Consider the following 18,299-nt stretch of genomic DNA (forward strand, 5'->3'; position numbering starts at 1 on the left):
ACCCGATATAGCATAACACGACGATGTGGGGGGTAAGGAACACCAATTCCACCATTTTCCAATAAACTTTTCCCCGGATTCGAAGGCACTGCCCTGGACGCCACTCTCACCTTTGGTATGCGGTGTATGTGGTATATGGCATTTGGTAACAGACCTATACTTTACACCAGACCGTACTAAAGAGCCTAAGTGTATTTGGGGGGATAACAGCAATTTTGTATTGATTTCAATCTTTTGCGAATTACGGATAACAAAAGCACTAGCTTTAATTATTTAGACTTACTGTTATTACTTGCATTACTGCTGCGGAGGTAAATCCTCAATTTTCAATCAGACCTCATTAAATAGTAATTAGAGGGATACCAGGAATTTTGTTTTAATTAATTTCTCTTTCGCATTACGGGTAGTTATTTGTACCAGTTTGTGATTTTTGAAGATTACTACTACTATTACTACTGCTACTACTGCTTTTAGTACTAATCTGGAGATGAATCACAAAATTATAATTCCATAAAATTCTTTTATTGACTACTTTTCATTCAATAAAAAGATAATATCAAATACAAAGAACGTCAGAGTAATTCCAGTATACCTGCAAGTGAAGATTAGAAGAAATGAAATTTTGTGCAGCGAACAGGCAAGTAACATCTGTTGACATCACTCATCATTAATACCTTTTATTTGCTAGTGTATCGGGAATGAGATATAAATCATTAATTGGATAAATCTCAAAATCTCGATTTCGTAAATGTATTATCATTTATTTATTTTTTTTTTTTTGCCTAACTTTAATTTTCAACCCTTCTCCTTTTTTGTATTTATTTTTTTTTTTTTTTTTATTTATTTGCTTTTTTGCCTTTATTCAATTGCTAAGTTAATTTTCTTCTTTTTTTCATTTGTAATACCTTCGAGTAACCATTTCCTTACTTTTGTCCATTTTATTATTTACTTATTTATTTATTTATCTATTTTTTGCCTTTTATTCAATTGCTAAGTTAAATTTCACCCCTTCTTCTTCTTTGGTCTTTTCATTTGTAATACATAGACATCGAGTAACCATTTCCTTACTTTTGTCCATTTTATTATTTACTTATTTATTTATTTATCTATTTTTTGCCTTTTATTCAATTGCTAAGTTAGTTTACTTTTGTCCATTTTATTATTTATTTATTTATTTTTTTTTTGCCTTTTATTCAATTGCTAAGTTAATTTTCAACCCTTCTTCTTCTTTGGTCCTTTCATTTGTAATACATAGACATCCAGCTTATTCCATTACACATTAATCGTAATAGTGATAAGGGGAAATAGAACCATTAGGTTAAGTTCGTGCTTACATTTCCTTTCCATTAATACACATTTGTACAGATGAACAGTTTACGAAACAGAAGAAAATTTAAACAACAATTTCATTTAATGTTTCTTTTTCTCATACTATCAACTGGAACGTGAATGTTCGTTGATTTTTTTTCAATAATAATAATAATAATAATAATAATAATAATAATAATAATAATAATAATAATAATAATACTCAAGTTCAATCCATTTTATTTGTTTTGTACGTAGCTGCTATTTGTAACAACGATAATCCAAGGAAATATAATCTAGGTTTAGTGCCTTCGTCCAACCCGGGACAAGCATTTTCCTCAATGGTCATTCTATAAGTAGGCAGAAAGGAAGTACGTTACTCCCATGTCCGGGACGGTACGTAACGTCCACAGGGACAGGACCCTCTCCTTATATTACGGTCATTTTTGACAATATGATTACACTCAAGATAATAAGCAAAGCGCATTGACGGAATCTTCTGTAATTATAGAGGTCTAAGATAATCATTTTGGTATTCTTAGGTTTATAAAGGTATGAGTATAATATCATATTGCTTCAAGTATAAAGAATGTGCTTTTTTTTCACTCATTCATTTCTATTTCAGCAGTCGAAAATCGTAAAACAATAAAACCTAGTTTTTATACCCTGGTATTTGTAAGATTTTATCATTTTCCACTTCATTTTTAGGAAAGTTATAAAGAAAATTACTTTTATATTATGTTATATGGTATATTCCTTTCTGTTTTGTTACTTTCTCAAACAAAATAGTTTGTGGTATATACGGAATGTTATTATTATTATTATTATTATTATTATTATTATTATTATTATTATTATTATTATTATTATTATTATTATTATTATTATTATTAAATTCGTTTACTTCATGTCTACGTTTCATACCACAAACAAATGTCAGTCGCAGGGCAAAAATATGAGATTAAAATTCCAATAATTGTGACAGTAATTTTATAGGTGAACTTTCAGTCTCGATGAAGGATTTTCAAGATTCATTAGCAGCTGCCTGCATACTGAAATGTCACTGTAACCGAAAATTCCCTTCGCATTGAAAAAGATAAAAAGATATGCTGATTTTCATGAACATCTATTTTGATCAAAATCACTTTTTTCTCAAATTATCTTCAGTATATTAAATGGGAATAAAAATCAAATAACTTTTTCCTCAAATTATCTTCAGTATATTAAGTGGGAATAAAAATGTATCAGTGAGTTTTCACTCATATCCATCTTAATTAAAATCACGTATTTCTAATTACATTTAGTGCATCAAAAAACGGGAGAAAAAAGAGGGAGTCAATGAATGTTTTGTTGCATATATTTTACTATTAAAATTCTTCTTCTTGTTTCAATCTCTTTAATAGTATCAAAGTGAAAGCAGCAAGTCATGGCTCAAGTGCATTTCATCTTAACCTTGAGTGTTTTTATTCCAAAAAAACTAATTTCAATACTTTGATATTTCTTATATTTTTTACCTTAATGAAAAATCGTTTTTATTATTATTATTTTTTATATACTGCAAAGAGGAAAGAGTCACAGCACACACGACTTTTACCAATGAATTAAAGAAATTTTCCATCAAATTTCCTTCAGAACATAAAAAAATCTTCATTGAAGCTTTTTGATTTCTTTTATTGATCATAATACTTATTTCATTGAAATTCCTTCAGGCACAATAAAAACTAGAATAAATCAGGATTTTTAGATGTGATCAGAATCCTTCTTTCCCTTAATTACCCTTAAAATCCTGGAACGAAGAAGGACACCACACGAAGCTTCAGGTTTATCATTTCAGCAAGTTAATGTCAACAGGATAGGACCAAGATAAACAAACAGAACGAACGAATGAAGGTGAAAATCTTATCTCAAGCGTGACCTTTGCTTTGATCGAAATCAATCTTTTCCCCAGTTACTTTCAGCACATTAAAAAGAAGAGGAATCAGTGGGAATCCAGAGCTCGGGCGTGTGTGGTAGAATGGCCGTGGCTTTATTGGATCCTGTAAGACTTGAGACTCATTAGCGCTCGGCGACAAACCTGTTAGTTCAGCTACCTTATTTGTGACGTGATTAATAGGCAGTAAACGCCAGTTTTATACGAAGAAACGGCATTAGGAGCTCGCCAGATGCGTCCGGGCGTGCCACTTGCTCGCTGCCGAAACACGTGTGCCACGTATTTATTGGCGGAAGATAACAGTAAGCTGTGATATGGAGTTTTATAGATCTCACTTAATGTTATTTTACACCGAGTCAATCAGAAATCTTGTTTCGTTCGGTGCGAGCCGTGCTGCGTCATGCGAAATAAAATGATAAAACATTTGAAATTGTTTCCGATGAAGGCCTTTTGTGCTGTGAAGAAAATAGTTGTAATTCTGTTTTATTACAATAATCTCATTGTCAGCACGCCCTCTCGAGACTGAAATGCTTTTCCGACATTTTTGTATATAAATGGACTTGTCTGACCTTTTTAAATTGGCTTGGATGCCATATTTTGATGCGGTTGGAAAATTTTTATGAAGATATCTCGACGCCTTTTCGGTGGCTGCTTTTATTTTCCGCGCTCAAATGTAATCAAATCACCTAAGGTTTAAACTGAAAGATACTTAATTTGGCGAGTGAAAGAAATGGTAAATTTAGTATCAAAATTAAGCGTCCACATAATGTAATGCCCAGGAGTGTGAAAAATGAAGGGAACCAACAAAATGATTTTTTTAACCTCTTCTTAGTTAAGTTTCAGTACCTCAGAGACAAGCAACGAAAAAATATTTTTCATAGAGTTTCGTATCCGGCAGTTCGCTGGAATATGAGCAATCAATGCTTTGTGCTCTTACTTGGTAATTAGCAAAGGTTCTCTAGATGTAGAACGCTTAAAACGTTCTTACTGATACTGTTTCTCTTTCTCTCTACTGTTATCATTATTCCCTGAGCGCTTACAGCATGCGATCTCATATCTGAGCACTGTGGATGTTATCGGCTCCAAGACTGCTTCACCTGTATACAGGCTTTTGACGAGAAAATGAAACGGATCTAACGATATGGTGGAGTCACGAAAATAACAAGGGTTTTTGATTAAGGCTGTAAGGTATATATATATATATATATATATATATATATATATATATATATATATATATATATATATATATATATATATATATATATATATATATAAAACATAATTATCCTTCCGTCATCCTTCCGTTATGACGATAGCATCAGCCATAGACAGAATGTTATTAGAACTAGCCTGTCCGTCGTTAGCGCCATTCTAACTGTTCGATCCATCACGTTAATTGCCAACCAACGAAAAGATTCAGACCAGCATCGGTTCGAGAGGCCCTATCTGAATGAAGAATCAATTCGCCTCATAATGGCCTCGAGGAGGGTGTAATGAGGACACCCCCACGTACATTTCCTCTCGTTTCTCACACTTGTGATTTCCGGTCAACACGATAGGCCCTTGCTCAGTCTATCTACTTCTTTTAAGGTTTACCGTGTTGGTGGTTTATATCTGTCATAATCTGGTTACTTTACTGGTCCGCTGGTATAGTGGTTAGTGTCGCGAATGCCACTCAGATGTCGCGGGTTCGCGTCTCCTCTAGGGCGATGGAAAATCACTGGCTCTGTATCAAGATCAGTTACTGCTGCAGTGTGGGGGTCTACGGTGGGAGGTTGAAACCAACATTCTTTGGAAGCTTGAATTTCAAGTCAATGGCCCCTTATCGGTGTGCTTGTTCCAAGTGAATAGGTTTCGTCTACTGAAATAATAATAATAATAACAATAATAATAATAGTAATTTTTAGTGATGTTAAGGGGAGAAAGAGGCTTCAATCTTCCTTTTATTGTAGTGTACTCTATTTAGCTTATTTTTTAAGCTACCATAGCGTGGTTATTTAATCACTGACTTGACTGCAATACTAAAGCGTTAGAGTTAAGAAGCTCATTAGCGTTAATTGTAAATAACTAATTTTTATGGATTTTTTTCTTTATAACTGATTCATCTTTGTGACTGAAGTCTCAGTCATCATTGATTTTAAGAATTCGTTCGTTCCCTTTATTCACTGGTCTTTTACATCGTTTGTTAAATATGATAATTTTCCTTTATATATTGAATTTTTCTGACGGATCGAGTAATGAAGATCCGAGTCTATTCTTATAAGGAAAGTTTAAACGCTGTGTTTATCAATTAATTAAAATATTAATAAAAATAAATGAACTCAAGAAATGTCGACCACCATAAACTCAGTTTAGCCAAAGACATTCACAAATGCATTAAGTAAGAATCAAGAAAACAAAAGATAGCCATTGTTTATCTTAATCTCAGTTTAACTTGATGTTTTACGGAATCTATTTTTTGAGAATTGTTCGTCGTGTACGTTATCAGAATTTGTATCTAAGTGGTCACACTCATATGATGCAGTTCTGAGAATCGGTTTCTGTTCTGGAAGACCCGGGGAAAACTTAATTTCTTGAAACCAGCATTGTACAAATGCAGACCTTATTGCTTAAATATCCACTTTTCAAGTTTTAATGAGTGAGCTTATCAAACGCTTATGATAAATCGTATACGCTCAAAAAGACAAGGTAACATTATAGGGCAAAATACTTACGTATAAGAAAATCTACACATTACGTATTTTGTGGCCTTTCAAGATTCCTTTGTACATTAGGAAAAAAGGAAGTAATCTGCGGATGAAAAACAATGTGAGATGACTAATACACTGACCTGACGGAAGCGCACAATAGTCATGTTAACGAGAGGACAGGTAAGGCTATGGAGTTCATTAATCAATTTACTATCTTAGCTGATCACCTGCCTGTGCTCACAGCCAGGACAGAGCGCATAAAAAAAAAGGTGATTACTTTATTCGAAGAGTTAGCTGTGCTATGTTGTGGTGACAGAGGCCCAACTACATTTTGTTATCTGCGTTGCAAAAGGTTTGTTAGAAAATGGAAATTTTTGTGTGCGTGAAGGCATTTTATATTTTTATATCAAGGGGGATTTTCAATGTGAGTTGGTTATCTTTCAGTAAGTTATGATATTCAGAATCAGTGACCATCGCTCTCGAGACGCCGGTTTCTGATGCAACATCACTGTCAATTAATAATTAAATTTCTCCTCAAGGGTCTATATTCATACCTTTTCCTCTACCTGTACTAAATGTACGGTTTTGTACAAAGTATTTCTGGATCCCATTTAAATGAAAGATACAGGATTTGCCTTATACTTTGAGCATGTGGTTAATTCATTAAGGTTTTACATGATAGCCCGAGACTTTCTTTAAGTCTCCAACAAAACTAACGTATAAGAAATCCCTTTATATTAAACTTATGAACGATAAGAATCTCTGTAATGGAAGTATTGTCATAATAATCAACAATAGTGTAAACTGGAGGATGCTTAACGTGTGTTGGTCTCTCATTAGATGAGTAAAACCAAACTTGAAATTCTAAAAATGATATATTACATCTTTTCTAAATTTCAAAATGTTCAAGTTTTTAAAAGAGGGTAACAGAAATTTCAGATATTTTTATCATCTGTTCACATTTATTTTTTTGTTATCAACCCAACAGCATTTCCAAACACAAATACTAGCTGTTATTTCCTATCTTTCTTAGAAAGTAATTGTCCTTTTTAACTACTCCAACATCAATAGGCACATAATAATAATAATAATAATAATAATAATAATAATAATAATAATAATAATAATAATAATAATAATAATAATAACCAGAACACAAAGTTTTATAAGGCCGAAAGTTCCACAAATACACAAAGACGAATGTGATAACACTCGGCTCTCTGATATCCAATAAAATGCGTTTGCTAAACGATAACGGTATCGATAATAATATCTTATAGTGAGTGCTCGCATGCGCGTTGTCTGTGTGCGTGTACGTATAATCATGAGGTCCTAGTTTTCAAACCCAAGCTGATGGCAATTAGGGAGAGCCTTTTTTTCCAGTATTTTATTTCTAATTTTATGAAATATATTTCATATGTGTTTTTTATTTCTTTTATTTTGACCCTTTTCTATTATTTTCACATATTTCATATATGCTTTTTCTTTTATTTTGCCCCCTTTTTTTATTATTTTCATATATTTGATATATGTTTTTTTCTTTTATTTTGCCACTTTTTTTATTATTTCCCCACCCCGTTTGGTCTTCAGTAACTGACTTATATTTCATATATGTTTTTTTCTTTTGTTTTGCCACTTTATCATTATTCGCTCCCCCCCACCCGCCCCCCGGCCCCGTTTGGTCTTCAGTAACTGACTTATATTTCATATATGTTTTTTTTTTGTTTTGCCACTTTATCATTATTCCCCCGCCCCCGCCCCCGGCCCCGTTTGGTCTTCAGTAACTGACTTATATTTCATATATGTTTTTTTCTTTTGTTTTGCCACTTTATCATTATTCCCCCGCCCCCGCCCCCGGCCCTGTTTGGTCTTCAGTAACTGACTTATATTTCATATATGTTTTTTCTTTTGTTTTGCCACTTTATCATTATTCACTCCCCGCCCCCAGCCCCGTTTGGTCTTCAGTAACTGACTTATATTTCATATATGTTTTTCTTTTGTTTTGCCACTTTATCATTATTCCCCCGCCCCCGCCCCCAGGCCCGTTTGGTCTTCAGTAACTGACTTATATTTCATATATGTTTTTTCTTTTGTTTTGCCACTTTATCATTATTCCCCGCCCCCGCCCCCGGCCTGTTTGGTCTTCAGTAACTGACTTATATTTCATATATGTTTTTTTCTTTTGTTTTGCCACTTTATCATTATTCCCCCCCCCCCCGGCCCCGTTTGGTCTTCAGTAACTGACTTGCATCGTAAATTATTGAAAGCCAGCTTGATAGGTTTAAGTTTCCTGTTGTAGATCTGAGTATAAAAATATGCCACCTTCCTTCAATTGCCTCCCTTTGCATGACAAAATTTTTCTTAACAATTCGTATTCAGATCTTCGCAGAGTGTGACATCCGCCAAGAATGCTAGATTTGCAGTCATTCTAACAGTGTTGCCTTGTCTCCTGTGAGGCTTAATACCACCGAGTATTCCTGAAATCTTCTACCAGGTGAGACCAAATTATAACACCATCTTCTTCGCCATGTAATTAAATCGTTGGAACTTTGTCAGTTCAAGATTGACGCAAACGATTCTTGCCAAACAGGCTCAAGTGAGTCTCATTCTACAATTCATTGGTTTCATCCTATTTGTTATCTTTATTATTTCTCTTGAATAGACTGTTCTTTACATCAGTTGCAGCCCCGCAATTTGAAGCATTTTAATTTTCTGATCAGTGTTGCAGCTTACATAAATTGGTGTCCCCATGTCAAAACGGCAGGTGAAACGACTGCGATGCTTTTACAAGTAATCTTAGACGAAACGAATCATGTTGTCACATGTAGCTCCGTATTCTAATTGACAAACGAACCAACTGCTCTGCTCTTTCAATACTGTTACAGAGATTTCAAGTAATCATCATTGCACTTGCAACATCTGCGTCTCGCGTGTCTCTTGGTAGCAATCACCGGTCTTGGGTACCTTTGTCTTCTTTACTTCTTGCGCAGGTGACCTGATATATTCGTCATTGTTACCAGTCGACAAGTATCAAGTTTCACGTGTCCTTGATGGCAGTTCTCTCCCTCTCTCACTCTCGGTGGCAAGAACGACAGCCTCACAAAGTCAGTGACCAATATTCGATTTTCGAACCAGGCGAGGAGAGATGATAAGTGCGAGCTTCGTGAAATCCATTATGCCTCTGTTGATCACATTATTGAATTAAGTCTCTGGAAGTTACTCAATCTTTGCGAGTAGCAGTTAGGGTGCAGATAGAAGCAGTATTCATTTGTCCATCGAAATGTTTCTCAACAAAATTGAAGAACTGAATGGTTAACTGATTGATTTATGGTTATGTCGTGTCGCGACAAAACAAAGGACTTGGTGAGGTGCGTAATCCTTCGTGCAACAGGGTAAAAGCGTTTGTAGGGTATTCGTCAATCCCTTCTCTCTCTCTCTCTCTCTCTCTCTCTCTCTCTCTCTCTCTCTCTCTCTCTCTCTCTCTCTCTATCCTTCTGAGCAAGTAGATACTTAACAATATTTTTTCAATCTTTACTGAATTGAAATGCACGTTACGTTTTCAGCTCAACAACCTTGTAAGTACGTCATAATTACCAACACATTACCGCCCACATACACACAACCATGAGTGCAGTATATACAGACACCTACAATCATAAATACACAGACCCAACACCCCACCATACACACACACACACACACACACACACTTTTATATATATATATATATATATATATATATATATATATATATATATATATATATATATATATATATATATATATATATATATATATGTGTGTGTGTGTGTGTGTGTGTGTGTGTGTGTGTATGATTGTGTGTATATAATGTGTGTTTATACGTGTATGTATGTGTGTTTGCTTGTGGTGTTTGTGTTTTGGATTAGATTTCTAGTGTAATCCTTTTAAAAGAGAAATAATTCTGAAATTATTCTTTTACCAATCTTTTTTACTTTTATGTTTTAAATACGTTTTTTTTTATATTATGGCTTTTCCTTTTAATTAATGAGTGGATTGCTGTGAAAATTTAGAGTGGAAATATACGTAGAATGTGCTAGAATAAATCAAGCATAATTTTTTTAATTCCCTAAGAATTAACAATAATGTGCAATACGGATTTTAATGGGAAATTTTGATAAAGTTGACGAATAACATGATAAACACTGATTGTTGAAAAAAACCTTCCCAACTCAAAGATAATACTACCTAGTAAATTACGAAAATATTGTATTCTTTTAGGGATTTTAATACAACGTCTGATTTCTTGCTTATACAGAGCATCGTGGGCTTTCTGAGTACGTAATTCTTCTATGTCATAAGATTTTAGCCAAAGAAAAATGGATTATAAACAGAGTATATCCGTTATTCTGTTCCACATTTATTGAAAAACTTAGTCCAGTATAAAAAATCAAGAATAACTGTAGAAACTCTTGTAGCAACACCCTCTGGCAACATATAAAGGTTGGCGTGTCTCCGCTATCAACCATGTAATGGTTGTGTTAAGCTTATTAACCTAGATGGCTTACCAACACCCAGAAAGCACCAAGATTTTAGTGGTGCAATTACCTCTATTGATGAAACTGACAGTATCAAGTCCTTAAGTTAACCAGTTGTCTCTACCTAAGAAACTGACAGAATATACTGGAGTAATTGCCTTTATCCAGGAAACTGACAGTGTTAAGTCTTCAAGTGGAGTAATTGCCTCTTAACTGACAGTGTCAAGTCTTCAAGTGGAGTAATTGCCTCTGACCATGAAACCTGTCTTTACCAAGTTCTTGGTGGAGCAATTTCCTTCCAACAGAAAACTTGACTTTGCCAAATCCTTGGTGGAGAAGTTGCTTCTGTCCAGGAAACTTGACATTGCCAAGTCCTCAGTGGAGCAGTTGCCACTATCCAGGAGACTGACAGTGCCAAATCCTTAGTCTAGCAGTTGCCTCTGTCCAGTAAATCTGACATTACCAAGTCCTTCGTAGAGTAGTTCCTTTTATCCAGCAAACTTGACTTTGACAAGTCCTCAGTAGAGCAGCTGCTTCTATACAAGAGACTTGACATTGCTAAGTCCTTAATGGAGCAGTTGCCTCTATCCTGGAAACTTGATATTGTCAAGTCCTTAGTGGAGCTGTTGCTTCTATCCAGGAGACTTGACATTGTCTAGTCCTTAGTGGAGCAGTTGCCTCTATCCAGGAGACTTGACATTGTCTAGTCCTTAGTGGAGCTGTTGCCTCTATCCAGGAGACCTGACATTGTCAAGTCCTTAGTGGAGCTGTTGCCTCTACCCAGGAGACTTGACATTACCAAGTCCTTAGCGGAGCTATTGCCTCTATCCAGAAAACTTGACTTTGCCAAGTCCTTAGTTGACGGTGCCACATCCTTAATGGAGCATTTGCTTCTGTACAGTATACCTGACAGTGCCAAGTCCATAGTTTAGCTGTTGTCAGTGTCAAGTCCTCAGTGGCGCAACTGCCTCGATCTTGCATTGTCCACAGGAAGAGGAAGCCAGAAGAGTGTCTAAGAGATGGTCAAAAGATGATAATGGAAGGAAAACAAAAGAGAGAATAATGCAGTATTTGGCGGCTAAGTTAAGTATACCCAAGTTTATGATGTCAGTAGACCACAGATACAATTATGGTGTAAACCTAAAGTTATAAAAAACATTAAGAATTAGTCTTCCACCTCGCTAAATATTGGCTCTTGTCCAAGATGGACCGCAGGCTGAGGACCAAGAAGTGGAATTTTACCTCAAAAGAACCAAAGTCGGTTCCCTTGTATTTGGTCTAACAGTTGCCAGTCCCAGAACCAGGAAAGGGATTTGGGACTGCAATCCTTCGCAGCTAGTGAATGGCCAAATATTTAGGATTCCTGGCACTCCAGGATGTCTGTCAGCAGGATGAAGCAAAAAAAAGTTGAATGTATTTGCATGAAAGAAACTTGGATGCAGGAAGCAGAAAGCTGCCTGCGAAATTATCACCAAGAGAAATTGTCTAATCGTCTCATTTCGAATAAAGTTGCTAGTTGTTTGAACGTCATATTTTGTGTATCGAAGGCGAGGTAGCTTTCGTCCAGGAGTTTCTTTATCCAAAATGTTCACAGGTGTAAAACTTTTCAGTAGAATTGTTGAATTCAGCAATAATGGCTGCAGGATGGCACGAGGTCTTTTGTATATTTTGATTTATTTCTGTTTGAAATATATATATATATATATATATATATATATATATATATATATATATATATATATATATATGTGTGTGTGTGTGTGTGTGTGTGTGTGTGTGTGTGTGTGTATGTGTGTGTGTCTGTTTGTTTGAACTTTAAAAATTATGACAGTCGTAGGAATTTTCATCCGCTTACTCGCACATATTCTCTAGTTAAAAATTAGGTAAGTAATTTGTTCAGATCTTCCTTATTGTCTCCCTGCCTTACAAACTTAGCATAAAGGCACCAAAGTCCAAAGTAATAATTGTTAACTGTTCCCATAATGGCACCATTCCACGTTCACGAAATTTGCAGAAAGTTCTCTCCAACGTCCCAGGACTGCTTTTACGTCAGACAGCATCTCTCTACTTCTGTCTTTTATTTCCATCTTTTATTCATCCTCCTTTATGCCGTCATGAGATCTTTTCTATATATATATATATATATATATATATATATATATATATATATATATATATATATATATATATATATATATACGAAAAATAACGATCACTCAGACTGAACTGTGCAGAATTAGCACACCGCCCACACCTGAGGCCCCCCGATAATGTTGACCGACCTCTGGGGCCATTTGGCGATTAATGTCGCGAGGGAAGTGGAGAGATCATATTTCAGGCCGACGTGATTTACGTCCCAAACGTCCCTCATAACAGACGTCCGCAGATGAAAAAACAGTTTTGGTCATCACGGGAGACATCGTTCCTGTGAATTAATTCCTCTGCTGCATAGTGTATTAAGCAGGGGTGAGGACACCCAGGAAAGGGCGGGCGGGTCGTGTGCCCCTGGTCCTCCGGGGCGCCGTCCTGTCCATAAATGTTGTTTATCGGCAGCAATTGGATCGAATTGTTCCTGGCTGATGACAGGATGCGACCGGCGTGGCGTTTGCAGAAATGGACTGTTTACACTGATTCTCTTATGGGACCCTATGGCTGTGTGTGATTGTGTTTGGGAGGAGCAATTGCGTTGGATTCCTTATTGTTTGGCGATTGGGCACTATTATTTTCGTGTCTTTATATGTCTTTATAGAGTACGACTGTGTATCCATAGTATTTATTTTTTGCTGCGAGTAATACCCGTCCATAGTGCAGAAATCTCATGCTAACCGTGTTTACACATAACATTCGTCTGTGAACTGCGTATGTAACGTTAGTTACCACGCTATGTTACCTATTTTTGTGTCTTTGAAAGCTGAGTAGTAGTAATTCATCGCAGTACACGCAAACACACACATATATACACACAAACAAACACATGCACAAACATACATATATATATATATATATATATATATATATATATATATATATATATATATATATATATATATATATATATTCCACTTGTCAGTCACCAGAATCGTTCTGTATTCCTTAATATTTTCTGAAGCGAAGGAGGAAATTTTACAGGCCGGTCAGAAGGCTGAGATTAGTGTCTAGTCCTTTACATTTCCAAGAAAGAGAAGACTTTTTTCAGCTCAAGTAATAATTTGTCCTATTCAGATACATTTTTTTTTATACCGAGACAAACTTATCCTCACCCAGCATACGTATAGCCGAGTTGCATTTTTTTTTATTTTGTGTTCTCTTTTGTTTTACAAACTTAACTTTATTGCTCCCACTGGTCACACTAACGATCATAAACGGGCTATTAAAACGAAAAGCCTTTTATGTTCAGAAAGCGCCAAAGACCAAATAATGTGAAGGTATAATATGAAGGTATATAAAGCATTGTTCATGAAGGTGTCAACCTAAGTTGGTAAACTCTTTTTGATCGGTGTTAGAAGCAGTTGATTAATTACTTTAATGGGAAGATTTCATTATTCCTCCTTTACATTACAATTTATTCAGGTACAAAATTAAAACTATGAGTAAAAGCCATACTTCAAGTTAGGCTGAGTAATTCAACGCTTATTAAAAAACATCTCTACTTAGTGTTCATAGATAAATAAAATGTTTAATAAATCGTGATAATTGATGAAAAAGTCGGTGAGGAAAAACATAATATGCAAAGTTGAACAACGAAAAACAAAGACAATGAAATTGCATCATCCAGGCATAATACACACGGTCGATGAGTCATTGCAAGTTGCAGCTGTGCTAGATAATAATTAGGACGAGCTGAGAATATGTTTTTTAAACCAACTTGTTTCTCTCTCTTTTTTTTTATTTTATTCTCCCTCCCTTTGTATCCACTGCCATCCTTTCGTTCCCTCCTATCCCTTCTATTTCTTGTCCCCTCCTCCTCCTCCTCCTCCTCCTCCTCTCTCCCTTTTCCTATCTCTCAGCAAATCCAACTATGTGACTTGAGGGGCTCCGAAGAGGCGACAACACTCGCTCACCCAAAATGGCGCAGAACATTCGCTGCCTAGATAAATTAGCCATGTATGAACACGACTACTGCCAATCCGGATGCACTCGAACTTTGCTACTCCCAACCTAGCTACGTCCTACAAACACGGGTGCCTATGAACGCAGCTATTTTATAGTATAAACCCACATACCTGTGACGCCACCTACTACCAACCCAGCTGCTCACGAAACTGTTTACCTACGAACCTAAATGGTCTGACACCGACTAGCCCGACCCTAATTACCATTACCACATTCATATATACCATTATATGTCACTGTCGTATTTTCTGCGTAAAAATAATAGGAAAAGCTTGTCTCGTGATTGATTGGATTGACTGGCGGCTTGCCATATGTAGCCCCCTATCAAAATAACAAAGAACAACGGCTATCATAAGCTCTCGCGGCAGGTGTCGAAATTGTACGCCATTACTACCGGTATATGAAAATGATTATATGAACGTTCTGTTGGGAATTTTTCTTCACAATTCTACCGCTTCTATTCATTGGTCATTGTCATCAATATCTACTGTATAAATTGGATAACGTCAATGCAAGGATGATGATCATCTTAATCAACGGATCAGGTGTTTTTTTGAAGTGCCTGAGCGAATTGCCTGTCACAGTTCTTCTAAACCTGAATTGATCAGAATGATCCATAGATGAGAAAGCAGAGGATTGATTGAATTGTGACACACACACACACACACACACACACACACACATATATATATATATATATTGATATATATATATATATATATATATATATATATATATATATATATATATATATATATATATATATATATATATATATATATATATATATATATGTGTGTGTGTATGTATATATATATATATATATATATATATATATATATATATATATATATATATATATATATATATATATATATATACATACATACATACATACACACACACACACACACACATATATATATATATATATATATATATATATATATATATATATATATATATATATATATATATATATATATATATATATGTATATATATATATTTATGTATATATATATATATATATATATATATATATATATATATATATATATATATATATATATATATATATATATATATATATATATATATTTATGTATATGTATGTATATATGTTTGTGTATGTGTGAGTTAGTGTGTACAAGTAATGTATCACACAACCCTCTATCGATTGAAGTCATATCTTTTCATCATTTTCAGTGTAAGAACAATCATATGAGACTAAACTGAAAATATTGTTAGCATGCAAAGCAAATTTCCACCGCATTGGATGCCTGTTAAATAAACAAATAACAAAAAATAAAACAACAAACCGATGAATAAATAAAAATAAACAAATCCCACTGAACAGTTTAGACTGAGAAATAAGGAAGGAAAATAAATTTTGGCCGAAAACTGACGTTTTCAGGAAGTATTTTTTAAATCTACTAAGCTTCGTTCAAAGAAACATACACATACTGAAAAACAAGTCCGGAAGTAGGTAAGTCAAAACGGCGGAACTGATACTTACACAATGCCAAGTAAAATTAATTTCCTGAACAGCTGTATGAGATTAGCGTGGTATGAATAATGACTTTGAAATCGGTAAGTATACAGTATGAATACAAGTAGAGGGAGAGTCTTGTTATCATCACACTAAAAACAAGTGAAAAATACGCAGAAGTTTCTTCGGCGCAATCGACTTTTCTGTACAGTGTATATTGCTGTATGAAACTCTCAGCCACGGCCCATGAAACTTTCAGCCGCTGCTCAAACTTTCAGCTAAGGCCCTTAGTAAAATAAAAACTACCGAGGCTGAGGGCTGCAATTGGGTATGTTTGATGATTGGAGAGTGGATGATCAACATACCAATTTGCAGCCCTCTAAGGCTTTTTAGATCTGGGGCACAAAAAAGTGCGGACGGACAGACAATTAGCCATCCCAATAGTTTTCTTTTACAGAAAACTAAAAAATTTTGCAATTTATTGGCTGAAATGAAAGCATGTCGGGCCTAGATTTTTTGTAATTCTAAGTGCAAAGGCCAACAGGACGAGCAACCTAGTACTCTTTTCTTGCCCAGGACCGAAGGCGACAGTAAAATGACAGAAGGGAGTGGACAAGGGCGGGACTTGATCACGAAGGAAGAGAGTCCATAAGGAGTTACTGCGTCTCTTATCCTCCCAGTCACTTTAATATCTTCTTTCTACGAACCGTTTTTATCCTCGATTGCAATAGTTGAATTATGACCTCGATCCAGGGAGTGTCTCGTTAATCGGGTGGGATAGTTGATCACAACACTTGGGTATCAGATTATCGGCGCTGATTAAAATATCGTCATTTTTCAGAAACGGTCAGCAATCAGAATTTGCTTTGTTAAAATTGCACTGACTTTTCCACGTCAAGAATCGCTTCCCAGTTGGAAGTTTTTGTACAGCTTTATTGTCTGCTGGTAGGAATTTTCTTCATCTTCTTAGAGATCTGTCATGCACACACACACACACACATATATATATAATATACATACATATATATACACACATATATGCTTGTGTGCGTGTGAACTTATAAAAATGTGAGTGTGTGTAGGTGCTTTTGTTTTCGTGTGTGCATGCGCATGTGGATAAAAATTGCAGCTTGATAATTATCCAAAAATCACCACAAGGAAAGATGAAACTTTGGGTGTCGATCCTGATCGGTTTAGTCTTTAAACCAAAGACAACTTTCTGAGTCTTGTCACAGCATATGTTTATTGTGAGAATTCCTACTCCTAAGTATCAGCCCTCAAAAAGATAGTCTTAGCTACGAAGACAAAACCGTTCACGATCTGTTTTGTGGCAGTTCTCGATACAGAAGCTTTCAGTGTGATTGTGTTCATCTACACACACACACACACACACACACACACACACACACACATCGCGGGATATGTAAAGCAGAGCTCATATTTGATATCAGATAATTCCAGTATTGTGCGCTATCTATCATTGCCGATGTAAATCACTAAAATATATAACTGACACCTGTTCAATACCTGCATTTTCATAACGGGATAATGTATATTTATATATGCACACACACTCACACACACATATATATATATATATATATATATATATATATATATATATATATATATATATATATATATATATATATATATATATATATACATACATACATACACATATATATTATTCATAGACTATATAATGTATATGTATATATAATGTGTGTGCGTTTGTAAACATACATCCATAAGTATACATTATCCCGTTATGTAAAACGCAGCTATTGAACAGATGTCAATTATATTTTATCGATTTACATCGGCAATGATAGAGTACAATACTGGAATTAATCCGCGATGGAGAGCGAGTATAAAGGTGTATTTTTCCTTTCTTTTTTCATTCAAATTTAAACGTTCAGAACTGGGTACGTACCCGATAATTTATAGCAGATACGAAGATAAGAGTCCGGTATGGCATTTGTACCTATCTAGCATTAATAGAAATATTCAGCATATTTCACACAGATGCATGTATTACTGTACATTTGCATACACACAGACAATCATACGTATTCATATATATAAATGTATTAAGATTATATATATATATATATATATATATATATATATATATATATATATATATATATATATATATATATATATATATATATATATATATATATATATATATATATATATATATATATATATATATATATAATAATGTGTGCGTATATAAAC

Source organism: Macrobrachium rosenbergii, chromosome 44 (assembly GCF_040412425.1).
Source record: "Macrobrachium rosenbergii isolate ZJJX-2024 chromosome 44, ASM4041242v1, whole genome shotgun sequence".
In the NCBI taxonomy this organism is placed as follows: domain Eukaryota; kingdom Metazoa; phylum Arthropoda; class Malacostraca; order Decapoda; family Palaemonidae; genus Macrobrachium; species Macrobrachium rosenbergii.